This window comes from Ranitomeya imitator, chromosome 2, assembly GCF_032444005.1.
Source record: "Ranitomeya imitator isolate aRanImi1 chromosome 2, aRanImi1.pri, whole genome shotgun sequence".
Lineage (NCBI taxonomy): Eukaryota > Metazoa > Chordata > Amphibia > Anura > Dendrobatidae > Ranitomeya > Ranitomeya imitator.
This window is the reverse complement of record NC_091283.1, coordinates 699,639,801-699,654,553: the sequence shown is the minus strand read 5'-3', so window position 1 is coordinate 699,654,553 and position 14,753 is coordinate 699,639,801.

Here is a 14,753-nt window from a genome sequence, read left to right as displayed (position 1 = left end):
CATTGGTCCTCTTGGCAGGCCCTGGAAGGGCAAAGTTTCTGTGGCCACTTCCTGTCCTGCAATTATATAAACTGCGCATGACCGCACGGCCATGCGCTAGTGTACAATTGAATATGTGTGTTTGTTGTGAGTGCAAGTCGTTCATTAAATACCCCTACCCTATTGTATGACTGTTCGCGTATGGCGTATGTCTGCTATCTAGCGCCCGACAAATCACTCAACGTGTCACACACGTATCAGCGTCTATTGCTGTGACCGCCAGTGCGGCGCCACGCGCCAGTAGTGCGCTTCCTGACCCACGTCTGGGTGTTTAGTGGTGCCTTCCAGCACGGCACAGTTCGCACTTCGGTGCTCTAATTATAAGAGTTGCCTAACACACCCTGTTGCGGTGTTGTGTCAGCAAGTGGTCTAATCGGACTTCAATCCTAGTTGGGGTTAAGTTCGCTGACTGCTTGCTCGCCTTCTATGTGCGGTACCGCGATCCTGTGACACAACAGGATCGCTTCCTTCACGTTGGGTGAAGTTTAACCCACGCGAGTATACTTATGAGTACCGCCATATAGTCCGTCATTACTCAGCAGCAGGTTCCATCTCTGCACGGTGGACCCCGGGCTACGAACGCACCGTACACTATCAGTCTTATTATTTGGTGCGTTCCGCTAGCCCTAACATTACACTAGCGCCAGGGTCTGGCTAGTGATGACGGACAAACAGCAATCCCTGCGGTATATACAGCAGCTGGAGGGTAGGTTGGCGGCTCTCGAGAGCGCAACCCCAGCTGTGGATGTTACCGCAGTTGCTGTACAGGCTGCCAGCGTGGCTGCAGCAACTTTGTCCATTGCCACCCCTGTTCCGACATTTTCTCGCCTCCCGCTGCCAGAAAAATTTTCTGGTAATAGCAAATTTTGTAGGGGATTCGTGAGTCAGTGCTCTATTCATCTCGAGCTTCTGGCTGCACGTTTCCCCACAGAGCGGGCTAAGGTGGGATTTATTGTGTCTCTATTGTCGGACAGGGCGTTGGAATGGGCTACGCCGCTGTGGGAGCGTGGCGATCATGTGGTGCAGAGTGCTCCTCTGTTTTTGAGCACTTTAAAACAGGTCTTTTTAGGACCTCAAGTCACCCATGACACTGCTCTCCAACTGCTGGCATTAACTCAGGGTGAGTCCTTGGTCAGTCATTTTGCCGTCCAATTCCGCACTTTAGCATCTGAGCTGGAATGGTCGGATAAAGCTCTTATCCCCATATTTTGGAGGGGCTTGGCTGACCATGTAAAGGACGCTCTGGCCACTAGGGAGATTCCTGCTACACTGGAGGAGTTAATAACAGTCTCCACTCGAATTGACCTCCGTTTTAACGAGCGGAGGTTAGAGCGAGCCCAGTGTAGGCAGAGGTTTCGGCTGGCTCCTACTTTCGCCAAACCTCTGGAATCTCCGGTCCTGGTTCCTGAGTCACATGAGGCCAGGGAAGTGTCACAAGCGGGACCTAAGTCCCGGACCGCTTGTGCACTCAGGGTCTGTCATGTTTGCCAGCAGTCTGGACATTTAGCCACCAGATGTCCTCAGCGGTCGAGGAAACGTCAGCGTCTAGTGGTCGTAGGTGGAGGTACACTAGACACGGCGACGTTTGCCTCTAAATTGTCCTTTAAGGGGACAATTACTTTAGGCTCATTCTCCCACTTGGTAGAGCTCTGCGTGGATTCTGGGGCGGAGGGCAATTTTATGTCTTCTGCCTTCGCCCAACGCCACGCAATACCTCTGGTTATGCTAGCTCAACCTGTAACGGTACGAGTGGTGAATGGGTCGACTCTGCCCTCACAGATAACTCACCAGACCATCCCTTTTACTCTGTCCATGTCGCCATCTCATCAGGAGATTATTTCTCTGCTCGTCATTCCAGAGGGAATTGATGAAGTCCTGTTGGGAATACCTTGGCTACGGTACCACTCTCCTCATATTGAGTGGTCCTCAGGCAGAATTCTGGGATGGGGTGAATCTTGTGGGGGTAGGTGTCAGAGGGAGTGCGTTCAGGTAGCTACAACTGAGGTATTCGCAGATCTTCCCTCTCTCCCCAAGCAGTATTGGTCGTATGCAGACGTATTCTCCAAAAAGGCGGCGGAGACCCTTCCGCCCCATCGCCCCTATGACTGTCCTATTGACCACTTGCCTGGTGCTGAGCCTCCCCGGGGTCGAGTCTATCCGCTATCTCTCCCGGAGACGGAAGCAATGTCACAGTACATCCAGGAAAATCTGGCAAGAGGGTTCATCAGGAAGTCAGTGTCACCTGCTGGGGCAGGGTTCTTCTTCGTGCAGAAGAAGAGTGGGGAATTGCGTCCATGCATAGACTACAGGGGTCTTAACGCCATCACCGTTAAGAATAAATACCCTATGCCTTTGATATCTGAACTGTTTGATAGGCTTAGAGGAGCAAGGGTATTTACTAAATTAGATCTGCGGGGTGCTTACAACCTGATTCGCATCCGTGAGGGGGACGAATGGAAGACGGCTTTTAACACCAGGGATGGGCACTATGAATATCTGGTGATGCCCTTTGGGCTCTGTAATGCCCCAGCTGTTTTCCAAGACTTTGTGAACGATATCTTCCGGGATATGCTTTCCACCTCGGTCGTAGTCTATCTGGATGATATTCTCATCTACTCTCCAGATATTGACTCCCACCGGAGAGATGTTTGCAAAGTCTTCGACCTCCTACGGGCAAACTCCCTCTATGCCAAGTTGGAGAAGTGTATGTTTGAGCAGGAGTCCTTACCTTTCCTAGGCTACATCATCTCAGCCCAGGGATTGGCTATGGATCCTGCCAAACTACAGGCTGTGATGGACTGGCAGAAACCCCATTCTCTTAAAGCGGTGCAGCGCTTTATGGGGTTCATCAATTATTATCGCCAGTTCATCCCGCATTTCTCAACTTTGGTAGCTCCCTTGGTTGCCCTCACTAAGAAGGGGGCGAATCCCAAATTGTGGTCTGAGGAGGTCTCCAAGTCTTTTATCTCTATAAAGTCACACTTCGCTAGCGCTCCCATTCTTCATCGCCCCGATGTTGATAAGCCATTTATCATGGAGGTGGATGCCTCTTCTGTTGGTGCTGGAGCAGTCCTCTTCCAAAAGGATGCTCAAGGTCGGAAGCATCCTTGCTTCTTTTTCTCCAAGACCTTCGCACCAGCAGAGAGGAATTATTCCATCGGGGACAGGGAGTTGCTAGCCATGAAGTTGGCTTTCTCGGAGTGGAGACATCTCTTGGAGGGAGCACGTTTTCCCTTCCAAGTCTTCACAGATCACAAAAATTTGGTGTATCTGCAGACAGCTCAGCGGTTGAATTCTCGCCAGGCCAGATGGTCCTTGTTCTTCTCCCGGTTTCATTTCACCCTCCATTTCCTTTCTGGGGAGAAGAACATTCGGGCCGACGCTCTCTCTCGCTCCGTTGTGTCATCTGCGGAGGAGGAAGAGGAGCCTCGGCTTATTGTCCCCACCGAGAGTTTGAGAACCGTGGCCCCGGTTTCGCTGGAGTCTGTGCCCCCGGGCAAGACTTTTGTTCCATCTAGTTTGCGACCGGAGGTTCTCTCTTGGGCGCACTCGTCCAGGGTGGGTGGACATTTTGGTACTAAAAGGACATCAGAGTTACTGGCGAGGACATACTGGTGGCCGCATATGGCTCGTGATGTCGCGGAGTACATTCGGGCGTGTGTCTCTTGCGCCAGGAACAAGACTCCTCGGCAACGGCCAGCTGGTTTGCTATATCCTCTGCCCGTGGCTGACAGGCCCTGGGAGATGGTCGGGATGGACTTTGTGGTTGGCTTACCCAAGTCTCGTAATTGCACCATTATCTGGGTGATCACCGATCATTTTTAAAAAATGGTGCATTTGGTGCCTCTTCCACGGCTACCATCTGCACGGGCGTTGGCTGTCTTGTTTATCAAGCATATCTTTCTCTTACACGGTATGCCAGACAAAATTGTTAGTGACCGGGGTCCCCAGTTTGCGTCTCGATTCTGGAGGGAGCTATGTCGTCTACTCAGTATTGAGTTAAATCTCTCTTCGGCATATCATCCCGAGACGAATTGGTTGGTAGAAAGGGCCAACCAGACCTTGGTCACATATCTGCGACATTTTGTTTCTGCCAGACAGGATGACTGGGCATCCTTGCTACCGTGGGCCGAGTTTGCACTTAACAATGCCGTAGCCGACTCCACCGGTCAGACTCCATTCCTCTTAAATTACGGCCAGCATCCGCGTGTTCCTGTGCCCATGCCTGTGTCTTCCGCTGATCCCAGGGTGGCAGACTGGGCTGTGGAGGCACGGGACATTTGGGATCGCACGCAGGATGCTATTCGGGCCTCCAAGGAGAGAATGAGGTCCTCCGCCGATGTTCATTGGCGCCCCGCTCCGACTTTTGCCCCTGGCGACTTGGTGTGGCTCTCCGCCCGTAACATCAGGCTGCGAGTTGAGTCCACTAAGTTTGCTCCTCGCTACTTGGGTCCCTTCAAGGTTCTCGAACAGGTTAATCCTGTAGTCTACCGCCTGGCTCTTCCTCCACGCTTGGGTATCACCGACACCTTTCATGTGTCCCTCTTGAAACCCGTATACATGTCCCGGTTTTCTGAGTCATCTGCCGGGACATCGGGTTCGTCTACGGACGATTACGAGGTGAACGCTATTTTGGGGTGCAAGGTGGTACGCGGCAAAAAGTTTTATTTGGTGGATTGGAAGGGTTATGGTCCAGAGGACAGGTCTTGGGAGCCTGCTGAAAACATTCGGGCCCCACAGCTCATTGCTGCCTTCGAGCGTAGCGAGGCCCAAGGAGGGGGGGGCCCTAGGAGGGGGGGTAATGTTAGGAGTCGAGTTTCCTCTGCTGCACAGGGGGAATCTCGATCCGTCTCCGCTGCGGTCTCCCATTCTCCTCCAGCCGCAGTGGAGTCTGCTCAGCAGGGACGTCGCTCCCAGTGTTTTGCTCGCTCTCACTCTGTACAGAGAGTTACTGCTGCTTCTTCAGCTCCTGCCATTAAAGTCAGTGCTGGTCAGCGGCGAGCGGACTTCCCTGGGACTAAGTCCTTGTTTGCGCACACTGAGCATGCCCAGAGCAAGATCTCCCGTTGGAGATCGAGGGTCATGTGCTCTGGCTCTGCAGCGCATTCCATTGGTCCTCTTGGCAGGCCCTGGAAGGGCAAAGATTTTGTGGCCACTTCCTGTCCTGCAATTATATAAACTGCGCATGACCGCACGGCCATGCGCTAGTGTACAATTGAATACGTGTGTTTGTTGTGAGTGCAAGTCGTTCATTAAATACCCCTACCCTATTGTATGACTGTTCGCGTATGGAGTATGGCTGCTATCTAGCGCCCGACAAATCACTCAACGTGTCACACACGTATCAGCGTCTATTGCTGTGACCGCCAGTGCGGCGCCACGCGCCAGTAGTGCGCTTCCTGACCCACGTCTGGGTGCTTAGTGGTGCCTGCCAGCACGGCACAGTTCGCACTTCGGTGCTCTAATTATAAGTTGCATAACACACCCTGTTGCGGTGTTGTGTCAGCAAGTGGTCTAATCGGACTTCAATCCTAGTTGGGGTTAAGTTCGCTGACTGCTTGCTCGCCTTCTATGTGCGGTACCGCGATCCTGTGACGCAACAGGATCGCTTCCTTCACGTTGGGTGAAGTTTAACCCACGCGAGTATACTTATGAGTACCGCCATATTGTCCGTCATTACTCAGCAGCAGGTTCCATCTCTGCATGGTGGACCCCGGGCTACGAACGCACCGTACACTATCAGTCTTATTATTTGGTGCGTTCCGCTAGCCCTAACATACCTGTATGTCATCTCCTCCTGTATATAGTATATACCTGTGTGTCATCTCCCCTGTATATAGTATATATCTGTGTGTCATCTCCTCCTGTATATAGTATATACCTGTATGTCATCTTCTATATATAGCATATACCTGTATGTCATCTCCTCCTTTATATAGTATATACCTGTAGGTAATCTGCTCCTGTATATAGTATATACCTGTGAGTCATCTCCTCCTGTATTTAGTATATACCTGTATGTCATCTCCTGTATATAGTATGTACCTGTATGTCATCTCCTCCTCTATATAGTATATACCTGTGTGTTATCTCTCCTGTATATAGTATATATCTGTGTGTCATCTCCCCTGTATATAGTATATTCCTGTGTGATCTCCTGTATTAGACCTCGTTAACACGTTATTTGCTCAATATTTTTACCTCAGTATTTTTAAGATAAATTGGCAGCCTGATAAATCCCCAGCCAACAGGAAGCCCTCCCCCTGGCAGTATACAGTGGGGCAAAAAAGTATTTAGTCAGTCAGCAATAGTGCAAGTTCCACCACTTAAAAAGATGAGAGGCGTCTGTAATTTACATCATAGGTAGACCTCAACTATGGGAGACAAACTGAGAAAAAAAATCCAGAAAATCACATTGTCTGTTTTTTTAACAATTTATTTGCATATTATGGTGGAAAATAAGTATTTGGTCAGAAATAAACAATCAAGATTTCTGGCTCTCACAGACCTGTAACTTCTTCTTTAAGAGTCTCCTCTTTCCTCCACTCATTACCTGTAGTAATGGCACCTGTTTAAACTTGTTATCAGTATAAAAAGACACCTGTGCACACCCTCAAACAGTCTGACTCCAAACTCCACTATGGTGAAGACCAAAGAGCTGTCAAAGGACACCAGAAACAAAATTGTAGCCCTGCACCAGGCTGGGAAGACTGAATCTGCAATAGCCAACCAGCTTGGAGTGAAGAAATCAACAGTGGGAGCAATAGTTAGAAAATGGAAGACATACAAGACCACTGATAATCTCCCTCGATCAGGGGCTCCACGCAAAATCCCACCCCGTGGGGTCAGAATGATCACAAGAACGGTGAGCAAAAATCCCAGAACCACACGGGGGGACCTAGTGAATGAACTGCAGAGAGCTGGGACCAATGTAACAAGGCCTAACATAAGTAACACACTACGCCACCATGGACTCAGATCCTGCAGTGCCAGACGTGTTCCACTGCTTAAGCCAGTACATGTCTGGGCCCGTCTGAAGTTTGCTAGAGAGCATTTGGATGATCCAGAGGAGTTTTGGGAGAATGTCCTATGGTCTGATGAAACCAAACTGGAACTGTTTGGTAGAAACACAACTTGTTGTGTTTGGAGGAAAAAGAATACTGAGTTGCATCCATCAAACACCATACCTACTGTAAAGCATGGTGGTGGAAACATCATGCTTTGGGGCTCTTTCTCTGCAAAGGGGCCAGGATGACTGATCCGGGTACATGAAAGAATGAATGGGGCCATGTATCGTGAGATTTTGAGTGCAAACCTCCTTCCATCAGCAAGGGCATTGAAGATGAAACGTGGCTGGGTCTTTCAACATGACAATGATCCAAAGCACACCGCCAGGGCAACGAAGGAGTGGCTTCGTAAGAAGCATTTCAAGGTCCTGGAGTGGCCTAGCCAGTCTCCAGATCTCAACCCTATAGAAAACCTTTGGAGGGAGTTGAAAGTTCGTGTTGCCAAGCGAAAAGCCAAAAACATCACTACTCTAGAGGAGATCTGCATGGAGGAATGGGCCAACATACCAACAACAGTGTGTGGCAACCTTGTGAAGACTTACAGAAAACGTTTGACCTCTGTCATTGCCAACAAAGGATATATTACAAAGTATTGAGATGAAATTTTGTTTCTGACCAAATACTTATTTTCCACCATAATATGCAAATAAAATGTTAAAAAAAAAGACAATGTGATTTTCTGGATTTTTTTTTCTCAGTTTGTCTCCCATAGTTGAGGTCTACCTATGATGTAAATTACAGACGCCTCTCATCTTTTTAAGTGGTGGAACTTGCACTATTGCTGACTGACTAAATACTTTTTTGCCCCACTGTATATTAGCTCACACATACACATAATAGACAGGTCATGTGACTGACAGCTGCTGTATTTCCTATATGGTACATTTGTTGCTCTTGTAGTTTGTCTGCTTATTAATCAGATTTTTATTTTTGAAGGCTAATACCAGACTTGTGTGTGTTTTAGGGCGAGTTTCGTTTGTCAAGTTGTGTGTGTTGAGTTGTGTGTGGCGACATGCATGTAGCGACTTTTGTGAGATGAGTTTTGTGTGGCAACATGCGTGTAGCAACTTTTTGTGTGTCGGGTTGCATGTAACAGGTTAGTGTAGCAAGTTGTGTGCAGCAAGTTTTGCGCATGGCGAGTTTTGCGCGTGGTGAGTTTTATGTCTGGTGCCTTTTGAGTATGTGCAAGTTTTGTGTGAGGCAACTTTTGCATGTGTTGCAAATTTTGTGCATGTGGCAATTTTTCCGCGTGTGCAAGTTTTGCGTGTGGCGAGTTTTCCATGAGGTGAGTTTTGCAATTGTGGCGAGTTTTGCGTGAGCCTAGTTTTTGCATGTGGCGAGTTTTGCGCGTGGCGAGTTTTGAGCGGCGACTTTTGTGTTTCGACTTTTATGTGGCGAGGTTGGTGTATGTGTGGTGAAATGTGTGCTGAGGGTGGTATATGTGTTCAAGCACGTGGTAGTGTGTGGCGCATTTTGTGTGTGTGTTCATATCCCCATGTGTGGTGAGTATCTCATGTCGGGGCCCCACCTTAGCAACTGATCGGTATATACTCTTTTGCGCCATCGCTCTCCCTCTTTAAGTCCCCCTTGTCCACATCTGGCAGCTGTCAATTTGCCTCCAACACGTTTCCTTTCACTTTTCCCCATTATGTAGATAGGGGAAAAATAGTTTGGTGAATTGGAAAGCGCGGAGTTAAAATTTCACCTCACAACATAGCCTATGACGCTCTCAGGGTCCAGACGTGTGACTGTGCAAAATTTTGTGGCTGTAGCTGCGACGCCTCCAACACTTTTCATTTCACTTTTTTCCCCATTATGTAGATAGGGGCAAAATTGTTTGGTGAATTGGAACGCGCGGGGTTAAAATTTCGCCTCACAATATAGCCTATGACGCTCTCGGGGTCCAGACGTGTGACTGTGCAAAATTTTGTTTCTGTAGCTGCGACGCCTTCAACACTTTTCCTTTCACTTTTTTCCCCATTATGTAGATAGGGGCAAAATTGTTTGGTGAATTGGAACGCGCGGGGTTAAAATTTCGCCTCACAATATAGCTTATGACGCTCTCGGGGTCCAGACGTGTGACTGTGCAAAATTTTGTTTATGTAGCTGCGACGCCTCCAACACTTTTCCTTTCACTTTTTTCCCCATTATGTAGATAGGGGCAAAATTGTTTGGTGAATTGGAACGCGCGGGGTTAAAATTTCGCCTCACAACATAGCCTATGACGCTCTCAGGGTCCAGACGTGTGACTGTGCAAAATTTTGTGGCTGTAGCTGCGACGCCTCCAACACTTTTCATTTCACTTTTTTCCCCATTATGTAGATAGGGGCAAAATTGTTTGGTGAATTGGAACGCGCGGGGTTAAAATTTCGCCTCACAATATAGCCTATGACGCTCTCGGGGTCCAGACGTGTGACTGTGCAAAATTTTGTTTCTGTAGCTGCGACGCCTCCAACACTTTTCCTTTCACTTTTTTCCCCATTATGTAGATAGGGGCAAAATTGTTTGGTGAATTGGAACGCGCGGGGTTAAAATTTCGCCTCACAATATAGCTTATGACGCTCTCGGGGTCCAGACGTGTGACTGTGCAAAATTTTGTTTATGTAGCTGCGACGCCTCCAACACTTTTCCTTTCACTTTTTTCCCCATTATGTAGATAGGGGCAAAATTGTTTGGTGAATTGGAACGCGCGGGGTTAAAATTTCGCCTCACAACATAGCCTATGACGCTGTCAGGGTCCAGACGTGTGACTGTGCAAAATTTTGTGGCTGTAGCTGCAGATGCCAATCCCGGACATAAACACACATACACACACACACACATTCAGCTTTATATAGTAGACTAGCTGAAGAGCCCGGCATTGCCTGGGCATAGTAAATATCTGTGGTTAGTTATAGCACCTCACGTCTCTTATTTTCCCATCATGCCTCTCATTTTCTCCCTCACACCTCTCATTTTCCCCCTCACTCCTCTTATTTTCCCCCTCACTCCTCTCATTCCCACCTAACACTTGTCATTTCGACCTCACATCTGTCATTTTCCGATCACTCCACTATTTTCCCTCACTCCTCTCATTTTGCACTCACACCTTTTCATTTTCACCTCAGTATGTACATGTTTGTCATCTCCCTTATATATAGTATACACCTGTATGTCTTCTCTTGTATATAGTATATACCTGTATGTCATCTCCCCTGTAAATAGTATATACCTACTGTATGTCATCTCCTCCTGTATATTGTATATACCCATGTGTCATCTCCTCTATTATATACCTGTATGTCATCTCTTCTGTATATACTGTATACCTGTATGTCATCTCCTCCTATTTATAGTATATACCTGTATGTCATCTCCTGTATATAGTATATACCTGCATGTCATCTCCCCTGTATATAGTATATACCTGCTATATGTCATCTCCTCTATATACCTATGTTATCTCCTCTTTTATATACGGTAGTATATACCTGTATGTCATCTCCTCCTGTATATAGTATATACGTGTGTCATCTCCTCCTGTATATAGTATGTACCTGTAAGTCATCTCCTCCTGTATATAGTATATACCTGTGTATCATCTGCTCCTGTATATAGTATATACCTGTGTGTCATCTCCTCCAGTATATAGTATATACCTGTATGTCATCTCCTCCTGTATATAGTATATACCTGTGTCATTTCCACTGTATATAGTATATACCTGTATGTCATCTCCTCCTGTATATAGTATATACCTGTGTCATGTCCCCTGTATATAGTATATATGTGTGTGTCATCTCCTCCTGTATATAGTATATACCTGTGTGTCATCTGCTCCTGTATATAGTATATACCTGTGTGTCATCTCCTCCTGTATATAGTATATACCTGTGTGTCATCTCCTCCTCCTGCATATAGTATATACCTGTGTGTCATCTCTCCTGTATATAGTATATACCTGTGTGTAATCTCCTGTATATAGTATATATCTGTGTGTCATCTCCTCCTGTATTAGACCGCATTCACACATTATTTGGTCAGTATTTTTACCTCAGTATTTGTAAGCTAAATTGGCAGTCTGATAAATCCCCAGCCAACAGGAAGCCCTCCCCCCTGGCAGTATATATTAGCTCACACATACACATAATAGACAGGTCATGTGACTGACAGCTGCCGTATTGCCTATATGGTACATTTGTTGCTCTTGTAGTTTGTCTGCTTATTAATCAGATTTTTATTTTTGAAGGATAATACCAGACTTGTGTATGTTTTAGGGCGAGTTTCATGTGTGTGTTGAGTTGTGTGTGGCGACATGCATGTAGCGACTTTTGTGAGATGAGTTTTGTGTTGCGACATGCGTGTAGCAACTTTTTGTGTGTCGAGTTGCATGTGACAGGTTAGTGTAGCAAGTTGTGTGCAGCAAGTTTTGTGGATGGCGAGTTTTGCGCGTGGCGAGTTTTATGTGTGGTGCGTTTTGAGTATGTGCAAGTTTTGTGTGAGGCAACTTTTGCATGTGTTGAAACTTTTGTGCATGTGGCAATTTTTCCGCGTGTGTAAGTTTTGTGTGTGGCGAGTTTTCCATGAGGTGAGTTTTGCACGTGTGGCGAGTTTTGCGTGAGCCTAGTTTTGCATGTGGCGAGTTTTGCGCGTGGCGACTTTTGAGCGGCGACTTTTGAGCGGCGACTTTTATGTGGCGAGGTTGGTGTATGTGTGGTGAAATGTGTGTTAAGGGTGGAATATGTGTTCAAGCACATGGTAGTTTGTGGCGCCTTTTGTGTGTGTGTTCATATCCCCGCGTGTGGTGAGTATCCCATGTCGGGGCCCCACCTTAGCAACTGTACGGTATATACTCTTTGGCGCCATCGCTCTCATTCTTTAAGTCCCCCTTGTTCACATCTGGCAGCTGTCAATTTGCCTCCAACACTTTTCCTTTCACTTTTCCCCATTATGTAGATAGGGGCAAAATTGTTTGGTGAATTGGAAAGCACGGGGTTAAAATTTCACCTCACAACATAGCCTATGACGCTCTCAGGGTCCAGACGTGTGACTGTGCAAAATTTTGTTTCTGTAGCTGCGACGCCTCCAGCACTTTTCCTTTCACTTTTTCCCCATTATGTAGATAGGGGCAAAATTGTTTAGTGAATTGGAATGCGCGGGGTTAAAATTTTGCCTCACAACATAGCCTATGACGCTCTCGGGGTCCAGATGTGTGACTGTGCAAAATTTTGTGGCTGTAGCTGCGACGGTGCAGATGCCAATCCCGGACATACACACACACATACACACACACACACATTCAGCTTTATATATTTGATTTTTCTACAAATATACATATTTACCACTAGGGGGAGCATTTTCCATTTTAGACCTCAAGCAGCTATAGTAAGATTTAGCAGCAAAAAATATTGGGGCAGTAACTGCTGACACCACCATTTCCCTCCCCTTTTGGGTGGTCTAATATCCCTGGGGCAGAATGAAGAGCAGCATCACAGGGTAGCACCATTTTGTGTGTGACTGCCCTGTGACCTGCTATCACCAGCAGTTACTGCATCAGAGGCACAGCTTGTTTACAGAGGAGCAGAACACAGTGGGCTCAGCAGCATTTTTTGTGAATAACATTCTTGCCATCCCCCTACCCCCACCTTAATCCCTGTCCTGTCAGCTGCCCTGCTCTCTCTCTCCAGGTGTCACCTCCCTCTCTGCAGGCTGTGAGTGCAGCTTACCAGAGATCACAGGGACTGTGTGTGAGGGGGAGGCAGAGACACAGCAGGAGAAGCACACAGGGAAGCTTGTGAGGAGCAGAGGATGTGCCTGCTTGGAGTACAGAGGAGCAGTGAGGGCTTCTTCTGTCCTGCGATAGAGAATAAGTGGAGCTCGGCAGTTAGCACTGGGCTATAATAAAATGGCGGCTAGTCACACCTACAGCAGTGAGTTGTGCAGCCCACAGAGGCGTGCCCAGCTCACTGCTAATGCTGCTGCAATGTTACAGATAGGAGATAAAAGACCGGCGCTGACCCTATGGCCATAGGGTGCCGTAATCTGACACTGATAGGGCCCTGCTACTGCTGCAAAACCAAGATGTCAGCCCCCAGTGCATTCTTTAAACTCATATAACACATGAAATCTGTTTCACATGCATTTCAAACTTGCTTATAGCAGCATATTATGCTACATTACAGTGATTTATTAATGACCTACAAACGCGGTACCTTCCCTTTAAAAAAGTTATCGCTGTTTGCTCCAAAAAAATTGCAGCTTCTGGGAAAATTGTGATCTGTAAGAGGAAAATGTCTTTAAAAATCGACAATATAGCCATTGTTCAAAATGTAAATGAGGCAGAAATTGAATGAGAAAACTGACAAAAGCAAACATTCATTATGTGTTGAGATGCGACTCAGACAAATTGCTGTAGTTAACCCCTTTACCCCCAAGGGTGGTTTGCACGTTAATGACCAGGCCAATTTTTACAATTCTGACCACTGTCCCTTTATGAGGTTATAACTCTGGAACGCTTCAACAAATCCCAGTGATTCTGACAATGTTTTCTCGTGACATATCGTACTTTATGATAGTCGTAAAATTTCTTTGATATTACATGCGTTTATTTGTGAAAAAAAACAGAAATTTGGCGAAAATTTTGAAAATTTCGCAATTTTCCAACTTTGAATTTTTATGCCCTTAAATCACAGAGATACAGTTAGGTCCATATATATTTGGACAGAGACAACATTTTTCTAATTTTGCTTATAGACATTACCACAATGAATTTTAAACAAAGCAATTCAGATGCAGTTGAAGTTCAGACTTTCTGCTTTCATTAGAGGGTATCCACATTAAAATTGGAAGAAGGGTTTAGGAGTTTCAGCTCCTTAACATGTGCCACCCTGTTTTTAAAGGGACCAAAAGTAATTGGACAGATTCAATAATTTTAAATAAAATGTTCATTTTTAGTACTTGGTTGAAAACCCTTTGTTGTCAATGACTGCCTGAAGTCTTGAACTCATAGACATCACCAGACGCTGTGTTTCCTCCTTTTTGATGCTCTGCCAGGCCTTACCTGCGGTGGTTTTCAGTTGCTGTTTGTTTGTGGGCCTTTCTGTCTGAAGTTTAGTCTTTAACAAATGAAATGCATGCTCAATTGGGTTGAGATCATGTGACTGAATTGGCCATTGCAGAATATTCCACTTCTTTGCTTTAATAAACTCCTAGATTGCTTTGGCTTTACGTTTTGGGTCATTGTCTATCTGTAGTATGAAATGACGACCAATCAGTTTGGCTGCATTTGGCTGGATCTGAGCACACAGTATGACTCTGAATACCTCAGAATTCATTTGGCTGCTTCTGTCCTGTGTCACATCATCAATAAACACTAGTGACCCAGTGTGTTGTGAATTTGCTTTTTGGCTCCCTCTAGTGGTTACTAGTTTTTTGACTCTGGTTTTTCTGTCTTTCCTTTTATCCGCACCTGGGTCGTTAGTTAGGGGCGTTGCTTTATAAGCTCCCTGGACACTCAGTTCTATGCCTGGCAACGTAGTTATCAGAGCTAATCTGCTGTGCTCTTGTCTACTGATCCTGGTCCGGTTATTCAGCTAAGTCATTTACTTTGCTTTTTGCTATTTGTTTTTGGTTTTGTATTTTTGTCCAGCTTGTTCCTAATCTGTATCC